Raw genomic sequence first — 17875 nt, forward strand, 5'->3', positions numbered from 1 at the left:
TGGATGCAAGATTCAGTAAGTCAGGGTCATAAGAAGGAATTGAAACTAGGTCTTCCTGCCCCAATAATGCTTTGCCATCATATGAGTTGATCCCCTCTCCTAGGACAGAGGTTTATAATCATCACTCAGTTGAGAGACAAGAGCACCAAGGATCCTTCTGACTCCCTGTTATAAGATAGGATGAATCCACAGCATGAAAGAAGAAAATTATACTCTTGGGTAGGAGGGGTTTGGATCACTTTCAAAAATTTAGAATCAGTACTATCTAGATTGGAAGGGACCTCAGAGGCAACCCTCTCATTTTATCAATGAGAAAACTGAAGCTACTTCCCTCATTTAAAGGGGTAAGTGGTGCAATGTCCTCTCCAGTCTCTGTTCAGTCTGGTTGTCCTCTGGAAGAATATGTTTGATGACAATAGGGAGGTTGGCCCAGTGACTGCTTCTCCAGGGCTTCACCTTGTCTCCCATCAGCGAGGCTGGAATCAAAGCTGATAGGAGGCAGATTAACAATTCCACTCTCCCTAGGAGTGAGGTCAGTGTCACCAGGAGACATAGAGGAGCTCAGTGAGAAGTTCTGAAGGATGGTGGTGAAGAAGAGGAAAAGCTCCATTCGGGCAATGCCCTCACCCAGGCAGACTCGCTTCCCTAAGGGTTAAGAGAGGAGGGTCATGGAGTTCATTGCCAAAGGAATCCCACCTCCCAAGTGTCATGGAGACCATTGCCAATAGGAAAACACTTCCCAACTTTCATGGAAGCCATTGTTAAGGATACCCCATTTCCCAAATGTCATAGAGGCCATTGCAAGTGGTCCTTCTTAGAAGTGCACAAATTACTTCCTTCTTTACCTCCAGGTAAGAGCAGTAGCCTAATGTTTTCTCCCAATTCCCATAGGATCAGAGGGTAAAAGCTAGAAGAAACCTCAACTGCCTGAGACCCAGGAAGATGAAGTGATTTAACATCACAGTTTTCCAGCTGGGAGGGACCACAGGTCATCGGGTTCAAGTCCATCATTTACACATGAAGAATTTGAGACTGAGAGAAAGGAGAGACTTGAATCAGCTACCAAGTTCCTGATCTCCAGTGTCAATACATATATATATATATATATATATATATATATATATATATATATATATATATACAAATGGATGAAAAAGAAATATCAAAAAATGTGATATTAAAAGGGTGGGTATATCATATTCCAAAGAAACAGAAGAGGCCACAAAGAGGCATTACATATTAAGATCAATTCATGTGAGAATATTCAGGAAATAAAGTGGAAAAGCAGGGGGCATTTAGGTGAAGACCAATAAAGTTATTATTTCTTCTGCAAAATTCTGCCTTTGGCTACCTGAATAAAGGTTTGGTTTAACTGTTGTCCTTCACACTTAAAGAGTATTAAAAGGACATCACTGTTTTGGGGTCAAGGTCCAGTGTGTCTGCCTGTGGCTAAGAAGACCAATAAGCATTTGGAAGGCTCTATCCTTTATAGGTCAGGCCATAATAGTCCATACGAACATTTGGAGTGGAGATGTCTGCCTTTGCACACCACTTTTTTGATTTTAGTGTATGGGGGAGCGGGGCGATCACTGCAATTCTGCTTTACTGATAGAGATATGATAAAGATAGAATAATAAAGGAAGATTACATATAAAGAGATATATTTCTAGTATATGTGATATAATATATGTGAATTATCTATTTTATGTTAAATAAATATAAAAAGAGGCACAGTTTGTATGGCAGGGACATTTACAATATCCCCCAAGTTTTCCAGTGACCACTCATCTTCCAGATAAGCCTGAAGTAAAAGACTATACACAGAGAAAACCTAGGGTTCATTGTCTTTAAGTAATCCTTGAGGGGACAATCCCTCAGGAAGAGTTTCTATGGGCCTTGAAGACAATGCTTACCTGAAGAGAAGGGAATAAAGGCTTTGCTCTTCTTCAGAGATCCCTGAGCATCCAAGAAATGGTTGGGGTCAAAGGCAGTGGGTTTGTCAAAGTACTTGGGATCATGCAGGACTGTGCTCAGAAGAGGGTACACCTCAGTGTCCTGCCATGAGAGGGGAGTGTCACCAAAACCAGATAATGAGATCCACTGAAATCTTTCCCAACATCCAATGTCAAACCATCAGGACCCTTCAGAGCCAGGTCAAAACCCGGGCAAGCAGAGGTTACCAAGGCAAGGCAGATATACCTTAACCTAAAGCCAAGGACACATGAGGACTGAGATTTGCAGAGATGCTTGGCCAAGCCACAAATCACAGTAGGCACCAGAATAAGCCCGAGGCACAGCAGAGCTTGGGCCCTTGGGGAATGAGGCAGGGTCAAGAAGACTCCCCATCAGTTTCCACTGATCCACAAAGGCTGGAGTCTGGGATTATGAAGTCACAAGCATAGAGTTTATCTAATCCAACAGATGAGGAAACTGAGGCATGGAGAGGCAGGATCTGGGCCCCGATCCTGTACTATCTAACCTTCTAGTAGTCTTTGTTTGAGACCTCAATTCTGGCTCTGCCACTTTCAGTGACATGCGGTTTTTATATGTGTATATAGAAGATATTTTATATATATAATTAAGTATGTGTGTATATATATGCATGTGTATATGTGTAAGCATGTATATATGTCTGTGCATGTAGCATGTCTGTGTGTATGTGAGCATAGATGCATAAGTGTGTATGCATAATAGTAGACCAATGCGAGAAACTTCCTTTAAAATGATTCCATTTGTATTGTAATGTTTTCTCCAGACTTCAATTTCTTCCCTATAAAATAAAAGCCTTGGAAAAAAGCTCCAGGGCCCCCATCAGTGTTGACATTCTAGCTTTTCTTCTTTATGAGTTCTTAGAATGTTGGTTTTCAATTTTTCAGTGTTCTATTTCTGGAAATCTTAAGAACTTAAGAACCCTCCAAATTCTAGGATTTTCTTTCTTTCTTGGCATTTTCTCTTCTAAGTCCTCAGAGCCCTTAGAACTCTAATGTTCTCTTTTCTATATTTTTATTGTCCTTCCAGGTTTGACATTCTATGTTCCATGGGATCTGGCAGGTCTACTCAATCAGGGTTGAAGTCCTCTAATGATGAGTTCCATGGAATCCTGAGTTCCATTACATGAGTTAGAAGTGAAAAGACAAAGGACGAAGAGGAGGAAGAGGAGGAGGAGGGGGAAGAAGAAGAAGAAGAGGAAGAAGAAGAAGAAGAAGAAGAAGAAGAAGAAGAAGAAGAAGAAGAAGAAAGAAGCAAATAACTCAAAGGATTCTGGGTAGCTTCTCACCTTGGGAATGAGGTGGCCCCTGAAGGAAGTGTCCTGGGTCACAGAACGGGGCACACTCATCGGGAGGAGGTCACTGAATCTCTAGGTCTCATGGATGACAGCATCAGTGTAGGGCATTTTGGCTCGTTCTTTGAGCTCTGGAGCACGGTCCTTCCCAATCACCCGGTCAATCTCTTCCTGAACTTTCTCTGAAGCAGAAGAAGGAACATATAAACCCAATTCACAAGAAGGGACCCAACAGGTAAACTGAAAAATGTGTGTGTTTTTATACATATTTCACATAACCGAGTGAATTTATCCATTTAGATGGAAACAGAATAACTGTGAGGAATTCTTGAGATTCAGCTGTTGAAAAATTATCCATTGTGCAGGACATGGCCAGGGAAAGTGACCATATATCCCTCACACCTTAAGGGTTTTTGCCAAAGACAGGAGCTTAGGAACTGAGACTGAAGAAAGCCTCTCTTTTGCCTGTCTTCTTGCTATTAATTATAATAGGGTTCCTCCCTCTACCTGATGGCCAACTCCACATAATACCTTTGCTTGTCTCCAATCTCTGGGCAGAAGACTCACTCCCTGGAGCTGCCGCCATTTACCCACCTGCCACCCAGGGGTATTTGAGGAGCAGGAGGCAGCCATAGCACATGGTGGTACTGGTAGTCTCAGTGCCCCCAAGGAAGAATGACAAGACAGTGAGGATGAGGTTTTTGTAGTGGAACTCAGTCTTAATGTCTCCTTTTTCCTGGGGAAGAGAAGGAGGAAAACAAGTAGAAAATTAATAGAGAAAAAAGATCAGAGTTTATCCTCAGAGTGCTCCTTCCATTTTCCTGAGTCTCCCTATCTCTTCACCACTATGACTAAGACTCAGTCTCTCTGTGATTGATCCTTTCCAAATCTCCATCTTGGTCTCTCCCTTTCCTTTTTCTCTTTTTTTATCTCCCGATCCTTCTGTCCCTCTGAGTATATTCTCTTCTTCTCTCTTTTTTCTACCTCTTTCTGGCTCTAGGTTCTCTTTGCTGTACACACACACACACACACACACACACACACACACACACACACACACACACAGAGAGAGAGAGAGAGAGAAAGATCCCATGTCCCTCTCTGTCTTTATCTTTTCTCTGTTTTTCTCTCCTTATAAATGATCATGTCCCATCCTGTCCATCTTTCCCTGGCTCCCTCCTTTTCTGTCTCTTTTCTCTCCCCTATGGCCCATTTGTTTCTAGACCATAGTTCGAGAGAGGAAAGGACCTTAGATGATCTCTAGGCCAAATCTAGGCCAAAGAAACTGAGCCCTAGAGAAAATAAATAACTTGAGTACATGCTAGTAAATGACAAAGGTAGAATTTTACCCCAGATGCCAAGGTCTCTTCCTGAACCATACCGCCTTCTCTCTCAAGTCAATTCAACTAGCAATTATTACACGTGCCAAATAGTAAGAGACAGCATGCCAAATGTGGCGAATTACAAGACAAAAACAGAACGGTTCCCTTGGGGAGTTTGGATTCCTCTTGGGGACTAGCGGGATATACCAGACACAGAGAAGTCAAACCAAAGTCTACATACAAAGCACTATGAAGTGATGTTGAGAAGGAGATTGCATGAACAGCTGAAGGCAGTAGGAAACTCTTCATGTAAGAAGGAGCATCTGAGCTGAGCTGGGGATCCTATGAAGCCGAGGAACAGAGTGATGGCATTCGAGGCAGCAGCACAGCTTGAGCAAAGGCAAGAGGGAAGGCTATGGAATCTCTTGGGAGCCTAAAGAGGAGAGCTTGAAGGCCAGTTTCACTGGAATAGGAAATTCAGAGAATCAATTCAAGACAACTGAAAAGAGAACAGCTTGTGTCAGGCTTCAGGTGCCAGACTGAAGGTTTGTTTGTTTGTTTTTTTTTTTACTTTATTCGAAGGGCAATGGGAACCCTATGAAGTTTCTTGAAGAGAAGACAGAAATAGTCAGGTCTGTGCCTTAGGAATATCAATTGAGCAGCTGTGAGGGTTCTAGATTGCCAGATCCTTGAAGGCGGGGACAGTCTTTTGCCTCTTTCTGAGCCCAGGACAGTGGCTGGTAAACAATAGGGACCTAATACATGTTTATCATCTGACTGGAGGCCAGATTATAGTTGGGGGGGGGGGGCTGAATGCTGGGGGGGGAATTAAACAGCTATTGAACTAAACAGCTAGGTGCTAATAAGAGGCTGGACTGGGGCAGCTAGGTGGTGCAATAGATAGAACACTGGCCCTGGAGTCAGGAGGACTTGAGTTCAAATCCAGCTTCAGACACTTAACAATTACCTAGCTGTGTCACCAGGGGCAAGTCGCTTATTCCCATTTCCTTGCAAAAAATAAAAACATAAAAATAAGAGACTGAACTAGGATGAACTCAAATTGAACTAGTGAAATTGAGAACTGAGTTGCTATTGAGAATGAAACGAATATAACTTGTAACCTGACTAAATAAGGGGCACAAAGGAAAATTAAAGGTCAAGGTTGATCCTGAGGTGGAAAATAGGGATACCTGGGAAGTTGTGATGCCAGCAATAGAAACACTGGAGATTGGAGGATGAAAAGATTGAGTAGAGGGAGGGATCCTTTTTGGGTGTCTTCATTCTTTCATCTAATAAATATTCAATAAGCACCTGCTATGGAACAGGTGTTGTACTAGCCATTGGGGCTTCAAAAAGAGGCAAAAGACAGTCCCTACCCTCAGGGAGTTTACAATCTAGTTGGGGAGCTTTTCATCAGAGGTGCCTGGGGGATCATAGCTGCAGAAGGAGCTATACAACAGGAGTGGAGCTCACTAGAGAAATGCAGGTTGGCCCTGCAGAATTGTCTCCATACTTTTACATAGAACTGATCATTTAACCTGGAGAAGGTAATGAGGACCAAGGGAGGAGAAAGAAGAAGTGGGGAGGGAGAAAGAAGAGGGGGGCTCTTAAAGCCATGGGAAAAACCTCTCTGTCTTTTTTTACCTTATGGTATTTTTCCTACCTTCCTTTTCTATCATGCTCTCTGCATCTCTCTATCTTCCTTTCCTTCTATAGTTCCCTTTGTTTTTTTGTTAAAATCTTTTGTCTCTCTCCTTTTCTCTATCCTTAATCCACAAGGAGAATGGATGCTGGTCGCCAAATTTCACTAAAAGAACTATTGAATTTCATTCTCTCTCTCTCTCTCTCTCTCTCTCTCTCTCTCTCTCTCTCTCTCTCTCTCTCTCCCCCTCTCCCTCTCACTCTCCCTCTCCCTCTCCTTCTCTCTCCCTCCATTCCTTCCTGCTTCTCTCTTATTTCTGTTTGCCTCTTTGTCTCAGACTCTCTCCCTCCCTTCCTCCTTCTCTCTTATCTCAGAGATCTCTGGCTCTGTCATTGTCTCTCTCTGTCTCTCCCTCCTCCTCCTTCCTTCCATCTCTCTCTCTCTCTCTCTCTCTCTCTCTCTCTCTCTCTCTCTCTCTCTCTCTCTCACTCTCTCTCTCCTCTCTCTCTCTCCTTCTCTCTTATACCTCTCTTCCTACCACCTTATCTCTGTCTCTTTCTTTCTCCCTCCCTCTATTCCTCCCTCCCTCCTTCTCTTTTATCCTTTTGTCTCTACCTCTGTCTCTCTCTCCCTACTTCTCTCTTATCTCTCTCTGTCTCTGTCTCTCTATCTCTCCCTCTTTCCTTCTGACTTATCTCTTTCATGCACACACATACATAAATAGACATTATGCCAGTACTTGGAGAAAAAGGCATCAATGAAGTCTCAGGGAGAATTGGGGTCCAGGTTCTTTTTTATGCTTCTCCACATTAGCAGCAATGAAGGCATTGATGGATGTCAGATTATTTTTGGCACGCCTATGAGGACCAAGAAAGAATTCCAGGAGCCCTGAAAATAGCTCATACAGCTGATGGAAAGAAGGGGGAAAAGAACTAGATGAGCCTCCTGACTTCCATAGGCTTCAGGATTCTTCCAAACCTGGGTGACCCACCCTCTATCGAATACCTCTCCTCTGCATCCACCCTTGCCTTTCCTCATGTCCACTCTTTCCGGTGTTCTCATCACTTATTTCCCTGTATTCCTTTCCATTTCCTTCCCTCCCTGTGTCCCTCTATCTCATCTCCATGTCTCTATGCTCTGATGTCCTCCAATGCCTCTATTTTTAGGGGCCTGCTCCTGTCTCCTCCTCCCCTTCTCTCTCTCCCATTGTCACCCTCTTCTTGTGGTCTCAAGTCCCACCTGATCCCAGGAAGAACTCAGAAGAGAAAACGTGTCATTGAATTTGTTCAACAGGTCCTTAAAGTGATCATCATAAGAGGAGAAACGTTCACCAAACACAATGGAGCAGATGATGTTGGCTGTGACGGAGTGGAAGAGGAAAGTAGGGTCCAACAGGCCTCCTGGAGAAAGGAGAGGAGGAAATGGTAGAGGAGAAAAGTTCAGGAGGTCATTGGGAAATTCCCTTGTCTCCATTGTCTCTGTTTCCTGTTTCTTCCTTACTCCATGTTTCTGCCTCTGTACAATTACTAAACTTCTAAGATTGTACCAATAATCACCACCACTCCCCCCAACTCAACATCAGGAAAAAGAAGTTCTTTTCCCCTCTCAGGGTCAAGCTTCCATGTCCAGGTTCTGTTTGATTTCTTTTCTCAACTTCTGTCTCTGGGGCTATCTCTGCAGGGTGTCTCCCTAGACTTCTCCCTCTTGATGTGTTTCCCTCAATGTATTCATCTCCATCTCTGTTTCTAATTTTACCCACATCCTTTTTCTCACCCTGGGATTTCCGGAGCTCCTCAACCATGCAGCGGGCCTCCTCTCCGATGCATTCTTCAATGCTCCTTTTTCCCATTCCAAAATCCCATAAAGTGGCCAAGGAGAATCGGCACAAGGTCTTCCAGGTATCACCATTGGCAAAGATAACCCCTAAAAGCAAAGAGGGATGAGATTTGGGATTCTGCCCTATTCACATCCTTCCTTTTCTATATCTTCTTCCCATTCTAATTTGTCTCCTCTGTCCACCCTGATCCTCTTCTTTTTATCTTCAGCCCCTACCTGTCTTCTTCTCTGTTCCTCAGAGAAGTCCCTCCTTCCTCATACCTTACCCACCATCTTGGCACAGTTCCCCAACTTTTGCCATAGCCTGGCCCACTCACCTTGCCCCTGGAAGACTGGATCAACCATGGCAATAGGTCCTCGGCCACTGAATTCTTCAGACTTCTCCACCAGGGCTTCCTTCACAGTCTCAGGTCCACATAGCACAACCACAGGTCGTGAACCCAGGTAGATGGTAAATACATCCCCATACTTGTTCTGAAGCTATGGGGAAAAACCCACCTCATTAGATCCCAGTTGGCACAATGCATTCTCCTCCATTATCAGGAAGGAAATGTATTGGAATTAGGTATATGGGGTCCCTTTTAGCTCTAACCTTCTAAGTTCTCTGTTCTAAAGTCACTCCAAGCTCTGACATTTCATGTCTTAACATCTCTGGCAACTTTTAACAGTCTGGGTTCTAAGGTCTCATCCAGCACTGATATTTTATGATCCACATTCAAAGGGGCCTTCTAGCTCTGGTATTCTATGTTCTAAAGGCCCTTCCAGCTCTGATTTTCTGTGCTTCTAAGATTATTTCTAGAATCATCCTCCATTCCCATTTTACTTGGACAATTCAGCATCAGAGGAAGAGAAGTTCCTTTCCTCCCCTGGGAGTGCTTTACTGGTAGTCAGGTAAATTGATGATGATCTGATCAGATTTCTTGAAGAAATAACCCAAAGGAAAAGAATAGGTTTCTCCCACCCATCCCACCATCTACTTTTAATAGTTAAGGCTCCAAAGTCCCGATTGTTATGACTTTACTTTATTGAGAAGTGACAATTAAGAGAGAGAGCAAAGTCAATACAATAAAAATGACAATTCTACCTAAACTTTTCTACTAATTCAATATCATTCCAATTGAATTATTAAAAAGTATTTTAATGAACCAGAAAAAATAATAAAATTCATTTGAAAGAATTAAAAAGTCAAGAATATCAGGGGAAATAATATAAAAAAATTGTAAGAGAAAGACTACCAGATATTAAATTGTATTTTAAGGAGGTAAATTTTGGTGGGTTTTTTTAGGTTTTTGCAAGGCAAACGGGGTTAAGTGGCTTGCCCAAGGCCACACAGCTAGGTAATTATTAAGTGTCTGAGACCGGATTTGAACCCAGGTACTCCTGACTCCAGGGCAGGTGCTTTATCCACTATACCACCTAGCTGCCCCTAAGGAGGTAATTTTGAAAGCTATCTGGTACAGGTTAAAAAATAAAATAAAATATTGAATCAATGAAATAGGATAAGCTTGCATACAAACTAGTAAATGACTATAGTAACCTCATATTTGATCATTATAAAGATCTAAGCTTTGGGCATAAGAACTCACTGTTTGGTGGAAATTGCTGGGAAAACTGGCAGTAATTAGGTAAAGACTGCTATCTTACACTGTTAGCCAAGGTCAAAATGGATGCATGACCTAAATATAAAGGGAGATATCATAAGTCAATTTGAAGAGCATGAATTCAACATGTTATCTATCAGATTTACAAATAAGCGAATAATTTGTGAATAAACAAGAGTTAGAGTGCATTGTGGGATGTAAAATTAATCATTTAATCACTGTGACCAAGATCAAAAGAAATGTAGTAAATTGGGAAACAGTTTTTACAACTAGTATTTCTAAAAAAATGATTCATTTCTAAAATATACAGAAAACTGAGTCAAATTTTCAAAACTAAAACAAGAGTTCCCCAATTGACAAATGATCAAAGGATATGCAAAGGCGATTTAAAGACGAGGAAATAAAAGCGATCCATAGTCATATGAAAAATTGCTCTAAATCACTACTTATTAAAGAAATGCAAATTTAAGCATCTCTGAGATACCACCTCACACCTCTCAGACTGGCCAATATGACCAGAAAGGACAATGATCAAAGTTGAAAGGGATGAGGGAAATCTGGGACACTGGTACATTGTTGGTGGAGTTGTGAACTCATCCAACCTTTCTGGAGAGCAATTTGGAATTATGCCCAAAAGGTAACAAAAATCTGCATACCGTTTGATCCAGAAATACCACTACTGAATCTATATACCCTGAAGAGATTATGAAACAGGGTAAAAACCATCACTTGTACAAAAATATTCATAGCAGCCCTGTTTGTAGTGGCAAAGAATTGGAAATTAAGTGACTACTCTTCAATTGGGGAATGACTTAGGCAAACTGTGGTATATGTATGTCATGGAACACAATTGTTCCCTTAGTAATTAGGAGGGATGAGAATTCAGGGAAGCCTGGAAGGATTTGCATGAACTGATGCTGAGTGAGATGAACAGAACCAGAAAAACATTGTATACCCTAATAGCAACATGGGGGTGAGGATCAACTTGATGGACTTGTTCATTCCATCAGTACAACAATCAGGGACAATTTGGGGCTGTCTGAGATGGAGAAAACCATCTGTATCCAGAGAAAGAATTGTGGAGTTTGAAGAAAGACCAAAGACTTTTACCTTTAATTTTGAAAAAAAAACCATTATCTCATTATATAATTTTGCTATCTCTTATACTTTATTTTTCTTCCTTAAGGATATGATTTCTCTCTCATCACATTCAGCTTAGATCAATGTATAACATGGAACCAATGTAAACACTAATAGAATGCCTTCTGAGGGGGGGGAGCAAGATTGGGGAAAAATCGTAAAACTCAAAATAAAAATCTTTCTTTAAAAAAATGTTTTGTACAAATAAAAGTTATGTGGCCAAGATTATACAGAAAGCAGAAATTGAGGATAATAGGAAATTTATAATCAGTTTCTCAGATAAACACCTCATATCTCAAGTATTGGGCCAAATTATAAGAATATGAGGCAGTCCTCAACTGATATTCAAATGATATGAACAGGTAGTTTTTGAAGGAAGATATCAAAATTATAAGTAGTTGTATAAAAAAGTCTTGCCATTATTGATTAGAAAAATGCAAACTAAAACAACTCTGAGTACCATTTCACATTCAGGAGATTAACTAAAATGATAGGAGACAATGACAAATGATGGAGGATGTGTGAAAAAATTGGGACAATAACTCACTTCGTAGAACTGTGAATGATTCCAATCATTTTTGATAGAGATTTGGGAATTATACCGAAAGAGTTATAAAACTGTGTATACCCTTTGACTCAACAATACCACCATTGGGTCTGCTTCCCAAGGTAATCAGGGAAGAAAGAAAAGAACCCATATGTTCTAAAATGTTTGTAGCAAGTCCATTGTGGTGACAAAGTATTGGAAATTGAGGGGATGACCATCAATTGGGAATAGCCAAACAAGTTGTGGTACATGATGGTAATGGAATATCAGTGTGCTGTAAGGAACGATGAGCAAGTTGGTTTCAGGAAAACATGGTAAGACCTGCATGTAACAACACAGAGTGGAAATGAGAAGAACCAAGAGAATCTTTTTTGTTCAAATAGTAACTAAACTATGAGTGATAGGATTATCCATATCAACTGTGAAGACTTAGAAAGGAAAAAGCTATCTGCCATCAAAGAAGTTCCTCTCCCTGCTCCTTCCCACTGAGTGATCGCAAAGCGCTTATCTTGCATTATGGAGAGCTCTTGGGGAAACTGAGGCAGCAGCATCCCTGCCGCCCCCAAGTGCTCACAGGAACCCAGGAGCGCCCCCCCGCCCGGGTCTGCCGCCCTCACCGCCAGGAAGGATTTCAGGAGGCCGTGACGGTCCATCTGCAGCAAATTCCCCAGGAAAGGCAAAGGTCGCGGCCCTGGAGGGAGGCGGCCTCTCCGGGAAGCCGGGGGACCCCGAGTCAAGAGCAGCAGGAGCCCCAGGAGGGCAGCCAGAAGGAGCAAGCACCCGGAATCCATGGCCCGAGCTCTGACGGGCTTTGCGCCCCTGCCAAACCTTTAAGGTCAGTCCAGAAAGGAGGCCCCGCCCCAGCTCGTTCAGCCCCCTTTCCCGATCTTGCGGGGTGACAGCAGCTCCGCCTCCCCAGGTAAGTGACCTTCTGCCCATTCCGGTCCCTCCATGGCCCCCTGACCTCACCTCACCTCCACCCCTGTCCATGGTGCGTGGGGCATCCCCAGGTAATAGTCTCTGCAATGGTCTCCACCCCGACTCCACCTGCCTCTGCTCCTGCCCACCTCTGGGAAACAAACTGCCCCCGGGTCTCCTCTCTGTCTATCCCTTCCCTCCCCTCTTTTTGTCTTTTCCTTCCCTCCCCTTCCCTGTTTCTGTCTCTCTCTGTCCCCTCCCTCCATTCTCTGTTTTTCTTTATCACACTTTAGGGAGAGATCTATAAAAAGTCAAACTGATCCCCACTGCTCTCCCTCTGGGCAAGTCAACAACATAGGACAAGGGGAACTTTCCTGACCAGTGAATCCTGACCTGCCCAAACTAGCCTTTCACTAAACTTTCACACTCATCACAGATTCCCATTGTGTATATGCCCAAGTGAATCACCCTCTCTGATCCCAGCCTCCCTCCCTCCTCCACATCTGACCTGGAAGAGATTAAATGGGACCTGTATGCCAGAAGCAGACATTGTTAGGCAAATCCGATGTTTAGGTCAACTTCGGGGTCAAGGTCAAGGGCAGAGAGGAACATAGATCAGGCACCCTGCAGAACAGTATTGTTTCCAGCCCCAAGAGAACAGGAACCCTGGTCAGTCATTTCTGATTCTCTGGCCCAGTCAATACTACTTGACTGCTCTTTTATCTTTCTCTCTGTTTCTCTCTCTCTCTGTCCCTCTCCCTCTCCCTCTCCCTCTCCCTCTCCCTCTCCCTCTCCCTCTCCCTCTCCCTCTCCCTCTCCCTCTCCCTCTCCCTATCACTTTGGTTTATATTGTAACTTCTTTTAATAAATCTATACTTCTTCCACACCTGCATTCCTGGGTCAACAGGGTGATTCTTCACAGCAGATAATCGAACCCCTGCAGCTACATTTATGGAGCCAGCCAGCAGAACTCTGTGCCCAGAGCTGAGAAACTGGATTGAGTGCCATAGGTGAGAAACACACCCCTTTTTAGAGTCAAGATTTCTAGAAAAGAAGGAAAATTACTTTGGACCTTTAGCTCTCCTTCTATGTATGTGCCCCTTTTTTCAGCCTGGGATAACAAAAAAAGGGTAGAGTTTTGAAGGGAGTCAGCTACGGTGGGGCATCAGATATGCTGATGCCATTTGGTGTTCCATTGTAGTCCTTATATGAGCTTGCCCTGTGCTGTTGACCGCCCTGATGTGGGGTCTGTGTTCTGTTCAGACCGCCTGCTGGAGGCAGTGCTGAGGTGACCACCACTGTAAGAGGATGGGTTGTTAAGGAAGGACATTGGGTATAGTCCAATTGGCATGTTGTTGGCCTATCTAGAAGTTTAGGAGAATTAAACCATGGGGAAGACTTGGTCCCAAAGACTTCCAACCCCGACTTATGTGCTATCTCCTTGGAAGGAATTAGATTTGACAAAAGCTAGCTATTAGCAAAACACCTGAGTTCCTAGAAATTATCTTGGGGTGGTACTCTATTTCTCTCTTTCTCTTTGAAATGCTCTCTCTTATTCTCTGTGTCCTGCATCCTCTGCAGGGGGAAGGGGGAGAGAGAAAAAAAAATCATCCTTTTTGGAACTTTGAAACTCAAACCTATATTCCAGGTGGAATGCTTGCTTCACTGCAGGAAGGTTAAGAGGCCCCCAAAACTATTTTGTGCCTCATTGTTTAAATGAGAGAGACCCTCGTGCCTTCTTCCTGGTTTGGGGAGGGGGGAGGCTACACAAATGATCATGTTTTCCTTAGACTACAAGTGGATATCATTTCCAAGCCCCATCCCCTAAAGGCATCAGCTAGGCTGAGAAAGCCCCACCTTTGGGAGAGGGGAGGGGAAATGGGTAGATTGATTGGGAGGCCTCATGGTCAATTAGTCAAGAGGGGAAAAAGGGGAAAAAAGAGAAGATAACTTTTTCTGGGACTCAGAAATTCAGATTTCATCTTTTAATTAAGCCTGTGCTATAAACTAATATCTCTGTGATAGAGTAACTGGATTTGAATTCTATAAAGTAATTTAAGAATACATTCAATTCTAACTATTGATTGGCTGTTTCAGAATCTTAATGAATACACACACACACACACACACACACACACACACACACACACACATAGACAAAAAAACAAACAAAGACACATAGAGACAAATACAGAAAGACAGAAGAGGTTCCTCAAGAAATTCTAATTGATTCTAAAAATTATTTTCTGGATAATCTTAATTGGTACATTCAAAAAATATAATATAAATATATGTGTGTATTTGGTGTATGTTTATATTTAAACATCAATGGGATGTTTTCACATCTCTCCAGTGGTCTGGAGAAGTGAGAAAATGTTTTGGTATTTTATGTTTTGGTGCTGGCCAGGATGTCCAAAAGTTTCACTTTGGTAAATTTGAAATCAAAAATTGGAAAGAGTAGTCTCTGTCTTTGTGTTTGTCTCTAAACTTCCGTGTGTTTGTTTGTGTGTGTGTGTGTCTGTGTGTGTGTGTGTGTGTGTAATTCAGATCTGAAATATAGTTAACTGAGTTAAATGTTTCTCCTTTTAGTTTGGGCTTTGAATTTAATCACTTTAAAAGGTCTAATTTAAAATTAAGAAATTAAATGTTGGAGTTGGAATTTGAGCTAACCCCCGTATGGGCATTGGGGGCATCCAGAAAAAAAGTACATGTGGAGAGATGGAGTGTCTTAGGAAAAAGATCAGTGACACTAGATTAAAGGGTATTACATCATACGAGTGTAAGAAGACTCAAATGACAGAGGCAAGGTGTCAGTTTTACAGGACTTTGAACACCAGAGGATTTTTTCTTTGCTCCTGGAGATACTAGAGTTATTGAGTATGAGGATGACATTACTGGATCTGCAGATATAAAATGATTTCAAAATGTGAAGGGATGAGAAGCACTAATAATAGGAGAGGGAAGGCAAAGGTCTCAAGAAAGTCATTTTGAAGAACAGGACTCCTAAACCTCATGAGGCATCAATAGTGATAGGTATTCCAAGGGGCAGAAGTGAAGACAGAAAATCCAATCATGCAGGATTTTAATTCAAAAGCTAGAACAAGTGAGAATCCATAGAGAGAACAACGAAGAAGGTTTTTTCCTAATATGAAGTAAATGAAGAAATAAATATGACATCATACTAGAGACAGATTATAAAGGGTGTTAAAGGCCCCAGAAGAGTTTATTGTCCACCAAAACTATCTCCTATATTCCTCCCTGGGAAGGATGAAATTCACTTGGAGCAAGTTGTTTCTGTTCTGGACTCTGAGAATTAACTCTCTTTCTTTCTAAAATGTCCTTTTCCCATTTTCTGGTAAGATCTATACTCCATTCAACACTTTAGTCAATACCACCTATTTCCTCACCCCTTATAAGAATTCAGTGCCAACCAGACTTGACTCTGAACAAACCATACTTCCTATTAAATCAAGGTATTGACTGGGGCTTAGCCACCTTGCCTATACAAAAATGTTCAATGCCACTAAAATAGCATTCTGAATCAAGACAAAGAACCACAGAATTATAGCATGTGAAAGTTGAAATGTGCTTCAGCAGCCATCTTGAAGGAAATCTCAAAAAAAAGATCATTGCGGGCCCACTTCTTCCTTCTCCTGTGACTCAATACCCCATTAATTTGATTATACTCTTCTTCCTTACTTTTTTATCCCCATATGTCTGTCTCCACACATTTTGTTATAGGCCCTGAACTTCGCCATGGCTTTAAGCAAGGTTTTTTTTAAATTCTCATTTATTTAAATTCTGTGTAAAATAAGGTGATTGGGAAAGTGGTGGAAAGGATAATATTGGTATCTGAGGACCTGGGTTTTTCTCTAAGTTATTATCATTCTTTCTTTCTTTTTTAAATTCTGGACAAGTCACTAAACCTTACTTAGGCTTTAGTTTCCTCATCTATAAAATGAGGTCTTTGAATTGATGACATCCAAAATCTCTCCAAACATAAATCTATTGTTCTATCTCCCCCCACCCCCAGCCCACTCTCAGGACCAGACCTGTTTTATCTCTTCCCCAATCCCCACACCAGAATTCTCAAGCATCAAAGATTTTGGAATTGTTATCTTTTCTCTACCAGCAGCTAATTGTATCTTATGGAGAACTCACACTGCGCAAACACTCACAAGAGGGTCAGAAAAACCCCCTAAGCACAGGACCACCAAGCATGACATGCGGACATCAGGGCTGCACTCTATGAGCCAAGCAGAATTGAAATACTTCAAAGAACATGTGATATAGGTAAGTTTAGAGTACCCATTCCATGTGTTCACGTGGACTATTTGTGCCCGACCTGAGCTCGAATGGGTCTGATCAACCATAATTGGACACAATGTAATTTGTCTCAAACATAGAGATGTCATTTTGGTCTTCTTTGATAGCAAAAGTTAAGAACCAACCAACCAACTAAATGTATTCCCTCAATTTTAAGGCATCACTGACTTGCACCCTGGTTCTATTTATCCACTTTATATCATATAGCTGTAAAAAGGTATGTTTATTTTAAATATATGCCTGGAAAATGACAAACAATTCCCCCAAGACCTCAGAATAAAATCCCAATTATACCATATTATCTAGGAGAGGGAAAGGACTACCAAAGAGGAAACCTTACCGGATTCTGCTGAGTTTCAATTGCAGTCCCAAAGGGCACTTCAGATAATTGCTCCGTGCCCCTTAAGTTGTCAGTGCTGGAATGGCTACAATACTCAGCTAGGATTTCTAGAATTCCTCATCTTCATGAATCCCAATTACGACCCAGATTGGAGATTCTACCGTCCACCCCTAGAATAGAAGTCCAAGCACATGGGCACATTCCTAATGATACATTTAGAGATTTTTCTCTACTCTCTCAGGTATTCTCACTGACTAGCAGTGAGGGACTCATCTCTCTCCCTCAGATGTGAATGAAGCAAAAGATAAGACCAGTGCTAAGCCAGCAGTTCTGAAACCTAACATAGCTTCAGAGTCAGTAGGGAAGGGTTTTCTCTATGACATGGTTGACCAATGACGAGTAGAATGTATGTGGATATGTTCTAATCCTTAGAATTGTCCCAGAAGTAGGTCCCTTGCTTCTTCCATGGGAATGAAGAATATGTCCAATATACCCCCAATAATATCAAAATAGCATGATTATTCTAAAACATTTGAAAGATATGATTGAAAACACCTAGGAAAAGAAACAGTGATCACAAAAACTCAGAGGGATTCCAACAAAATCAGATTTCAGTTTTTTAAAAAAGTGATTGTTCATTCAGTAAAAGAACACCGAGACTAGGAGTTTGCCATCATTCTAACAAAGCATTTGATAGCATATTTCATAGGATTCTCAAGAGAAAGAAGCAGAGAGACAAGTTAGATAAGAGTTAGAAAATGCATACAAAACTGAAGGAATGATGACTCAAAGAGTGGTCATTAATACATAACACTATCTTACAGTGATCCAAAGATGTGAGTTTGGCCCAGCACAATTTGACAATCAATAGTTAAACTCCTCTGTGTCATTGCCTAGATGACACACAACTGAAAGACATA

General features: G+C 41.8%; 1 pseudogene; it reads right to left on the reverse strand.

Moving 5' to 3' along the window:
- Window positions 1-149: 149 nt before the first annotated feature.
- On the reverse strand, window positions 150-12197 carry LOC141509524 (cytochrome P450 2B4-like; annotated as a pseudogene).
- Between the last annotated feature and the right edge of the window lie 5678 nt (window positions 12198-17875).

Source organism: Macrotis lagotis, chromosome 1 (genome assembly GCF_037893015.1).
Source record: "Macrotis lagotis isolate mMagLag1 chromosome 1, bilby.v1.9.chrom.fasta, whole genome shotgun sequence".
In the NCBI taxonomy this organism is placed as follows: Eukaryota; Metazoa; Chordata; class Mammalia; order Peramelemorphia; family Peramelidae; genus Macrotis; species Macrotis lagotis.